Genomic DNA, 4,958 nt, shown 5'->3' with positions numbered 1-4,958 from the left:
AATTTTAAAAAATCTTTTTACCACTGCCTTTTGTAAAGTCTGGATCTCCTGCCTGGTGTTTTGTTCCAATATTCTCATTGAGGATTTTAAGGTGTGAAGTCTGTCCAGTAAAGATAATGTCTCATCCTTGAACATAATTTTTATAGTGTACATATTGCCTTCCTGGAGAGATATTCTATCCATCAACCTATCATAACTGTTCAACAGATTTTGATTAATACATTCAACAGCATGAGTTCTCAGACAATGTCTCAGCACCCTCTGTCATTGACTGAGTTTTGCCCACCAAATTGGTCATATCCTTCTCCAGAGTGCTGATTTTTCCTTTTAGTTGGTCATTATCAGTCTGGAAAGACTGTATCATTTCTAAAATTGCCTCATTATTGTCACTATTACCAAACCATGTTTTTAAGGAGAAAATATGAAGGATAAAGCCAATTCCCAGAATCAAATAGAGGGATATAGAAGGGAAATCACATAAACCTTGTATAATATCATCCATGGTATAAGTTAAAAAAGCTGTTGGACTCTTGTATTGTTAAATTATCTGCCATCTTGACCTTATAATTTTTTTTTATTTTAGAAGGATCTTTATCAAGTTTATCAGTGTGAAAAGGATGAATTCATAATAATCACCACTTAAAGACATCATTTTTCTCTCTGCTTCCATAGTTCAGCTTACCATTTAGTCTATAGTCTCATTTCATAGGATCTGAACTACACAATTGTGTATTGCAGACAAAATATCTTCAAGTTTACTTTGAAATGATACAAGGAAAGAATAGATCAAGGTTTCAAGTTTACAGAAAACCATACTGTAACAATTGACCAATATAAATAGTTCTTCATACTTGTTTATTCTGTTTTATTCAAATAACACTAAGCATCCTAACACATGTTCCCCTATACTCTCCTTATGCTCGTTTTCTGCTCTTTAAGTAAAAACATCTCAAAGTCAACAAATTTATAGCCACTGTTCCTAGCAAATGGTGATACACCAAAATCCCAATTCTCATGAATTTTAACATATTTAAAGTACATTATTTAACCTAAGACTGAAAAACTGTGTCTTAACTTTATTAAAAAAGATAACCACATCAGTTTAATTACATGTGATACTACCTATTCAATTTATTAAAAATTGTAATAAACATAATAATGAACTAGTGCTCCAAACTTAGACTGTGCATGGGGAAGACACTATGAAGACACAAGAGACTGCCTTGCAATAGGAAGTACAGATTCCTTCTACAGAGATGGAGAAATAAAGGACAATTCTAGTTGTCTAAAAGACAAGTCACTGTACACATTTTATTTACAGTTTTGTACACTGTCTTAATATGAATGGGACCGCTTTTCTACTTGAGCCATTTGTAACCAGAGCAAAAGAACCTAAGTAATACAAAGTGTTAAAGTACAGCATAAAGATACAAAAGCAGACATACTAATTCTAGTTAGGAATGTAATTATGATGTTACATTTTTATAGTCCACAATTATGTTTAGGGATCACACAGACATAGATCACTGATTTGAATGAAATGCATAAATTTGTAGCAAAGCTTTGTAGTTACAAAAAAACAAAAAGTTACCAAAGAATGCACAAATTTAATGTTTATTCCACGTTTCTGTCATATTCCTGGATCCTTCACCAATGTTACATGAAGAAAAAAAACAAAAGCAAAACAAATGAAAAACTGAAATCAGAATCAGTAATGTTATCAAGGAGGGAAGCAAATAAATTAAACTCTAGCAGCCATCAGCAAGAGGCCAGCAAGGAGAATGCTGTGGAAGGACAACGAGGTTGCTAGAAAACTGCACGCAGACTCTCACCAGCAAAACACGCTCCTGCACGGAGTGCAGCAGAAACAGATCTTTTCCTGCTAAGGTAACAGAAATGCAAGTTCTTTTTCGAATACTGTGGAAAGGCAAATGTGTGTATCATGGTAATTCTACCCAGCTGTTACAGTGCGGGCCAGGGACACACCTGCGGATTCTGGGGTGGCGTATACTGTAATTCTTTGATTGGGATAGTGGACACACTAGCAAAAATTGGGGGGAGGAAGGGAAGAAATGAACACAGAGGTACAAGACAAAGGCGAATGAGACTTCTCTTATATCTTACAACATTTAGATGGAATCAAACTTCAGTGCAGTCCACTCTGCTTAGATGAGGCTTTGGTTCAGCTCCCAATCTCGATTGCGTGACGCAGTCTCCTGTGAGAACACTCAGGTGTCTTCTTAAACAACAAACCTATTTTCAGTGGTGGAGCCGCTCTTTGTAGCCGTGTCTGCGTGGGACTGATAACCAATTACTATCTTTGGAGGAAGTCCTAGCCTTTCCTTGTATACCCTCCCTATGTGTGTGACTGCGTCTCTGTTTTCACACTCAGTAGTCCATATTGCTATCTTATCACCTTTAGCTCTAACATTGACAACAGCTCCACATACATCATCGCTGTAGTCATCAAAAGATTCTCCAATAAGGCACAGCAGTGTCTCTAGCCAAAAGCGATCGAGGTCACTTCGTCTCTGCTGCTTGTTCAATGTAATTAGCCATCGACCACTCCGTTTGTTCTTCTCATCTTCCCACATAGGCTCAATACCATCCTTAAAAAGTGAGTAGTCACAGCCAGGCATTAAATTACTAGACAACTGGATATGGTTGTATAGAGCCCAAAAGTCTTCAACAGTATCAAACTTAGAGATCAATCGAAGGTTTGCTTGCCAAGTTTTGCTTTTATCATTTTTAAAAAACCAGAGTGCCCACCTGTTCTGGAGAGGGTGTTTGATATAGTGCTCTGGGTTTGCTATAGGAACCTCCAGACTGGATTCTGTTTTCTCCTCTTCCGCAGGTGGGGGATTAGTAGTAGGGGTGGTTTCCGGTTCCACAGTCGCCATCTTAGATCGATCTCTTGACCTTATAAATTTGACTTTATAAGTTTCACCAGTAATGAGTTGGAGTAGGTGTAATAACAATTACTGGCCAGTAGGTGTCACAGTTGTAGCCGCGTGACCAGCTTGAACAGTTTGAATTGGTTTTAATGTGTTAGATACTGAAAAATATGTTTAAATTAAAAGCAGTTATTCAGTGTAAATCACAGATTGTGCACTCCACAGAGATCTCTGACTGATTAGCAGCAATGCAGGGACAGCAAGGCAGCAATGCTGACAGAGACACGTGGGGAAGCCCACATCCCCCTGTGCTTTCACAGTATGCTGGGGAAGCTGGACCCACAAGCTGTCCTGCTGCAGCCAGCCGCACTGTCCACTGGTGGAGCAGGTGTCTGGGGATCTGGAGTGGCTCCAAGATACTACCGAGGCTAGCTACTCCGGGCTGTTGTGCAGGGATGCTACCCAAATACCCAGATATACCATACAGAGTCAGGGCAGTCCAGCCAGGACAGAAACTAGCTGGACCCACTGGGGACCCAAATCCCCAAGGCCCACATTGGGTGCCAACTGTTAAAATAACAGTGGTTGAAGAATACCAGGTTAATTCCAAGATAAACCAATTATATGTATATATGTATGTATATGTATATATGTATGTATATATATGTATATATACACACACACATATAAAAGGAAAAACTCATGAAACAGAAACAAAAAGTCCAAGCTCAGCTGTGTAATGTGGTAAACACACACATACACACACACACACACACACACACACACACACACACACACAGAGAGAGAGAGAGAGAGAGAGAGAGAGAGAGAGAGAGAGAGAGAGAGCAAACCCTGGGCTGACCAGCATTTTTCCCTAGTTACCCAAAAGGTCATGCCCTAACCTGGTCCCACCTCTTAAAGATCATTGTCTAACAGAGATTCCCCATCAAGAGGCCAACATTGTCTTTCAACCTATTGCTTTCCACACTAGATTTTAAGACAGGGTTTCTCACTGAAAACATGGAGATCATCAATTAAATAAGACCAGCCTGCCAAGCCCCAGGCATTCTCTCATCTTTGCAACCTCAGGACTGAGAGTACAGAAACATGCCATTTCACTCAGTCTTCTTATATGAATCGCTGGGGATCCAAACTCAAGTCCTCATGCGTGGCCAGCAAGCACTTGAGTGATCCATCTCCCCAGCCCTACTTTTTATATCTATAGATAGGTAATTATATTATCTGCATAATGAGACTTCCTTCCCTTATTAATAAGAACTGAAACATGAAAATGAGTAAGCAGTGTAGGCTAAACGTATGTAAAGAGGCATCGTTATTCAGTTCATACTTTTCAAACAATCATTTCTATTGCTTCACTTTTTAAGTACAGCACTGGCTGTATCATTCTGTATCACATCTTATGAACTTTAGTGAGCTGTTCCTATTCCTATCACACTGTAATGTTAATCAGGAACTAGAGCTTAATCTGAAGGGCATTTGTAACTTAGCAAACATGTTTTATTTCATCTGTAATATTTTATTAAATTGCCCTTTCATTCTTTAGCAAATAGCTAATAGAATCCTAGATGATATTGGTTAGTCCACTGTAGAGTTTAATTTGCTAAAATGCTATTTAGAGTTTTTGTATTGTTTCAATCAGTAAGATTTCTTCAGTATGCTCATACCATAGAATTGGTACCAGAGCAAAGGTCTCCTCAGGGAGTAAGTTGAATGCAGCTTTAGAGCAGACCATATGGTTTTTCAAAGATGGTTGAAATTACCTCTAAAGCAACTCAAGGCGTACGCATTTTTAAAGGAGTAAAACTTCAACCAACTTTTACATTTCTTCATTGTTGAACTATTGAGCTTTCTATTTTCTTTAAAGATGGTCACTTCTAGAAGTATTTTCAATGATATATATATATCAATCATTGATATATATAGTCTCTCTCTCTATCATTATCGTCTATCTCTATATGTATTTCTTTGAGATCCCAAACTTTTCATCATATTTGTATGTATTTATAAGTTTTCATTTTTATTGCTTTTTATAGTTTATATTTA

At 37.9% G+C, this 4,958-nt stretch overlaps 1 pseudogene; it reads right to left on the bottom strand.

Annotated features, from left to right (window-relative positions):
- Positions 1-838: 838 nt before the first annotated feature.
- LOC148120042 (eukaryotic translation initiation factor 4E pseudogene) lies at positions 839-2,907 on the bottom strand (annotated as a pseudogene).
- Between the last annotated feature and the right edge of the window lie 2,051 nt (positions 2,908-4,958).

This window comes from Myodes glareolus, chromosome 13, assembly GCF_982192425.1.
Source record: "Myodes glareolus chromosome 13, mMyoGla1.1, whole genome shotgun sequence".
NCBI classification, from domain to species: domain Eukaryota; kingdom Metazoa; phylum Chordata; class Mammalia; order Rodentia; family Cricetidae; genus Myodes; species Myodes glareolus.
Note: the sequence above shows the minus strand (reverse complement) of the source record. Positions and strands in the feature narration are given on the sequence as shown.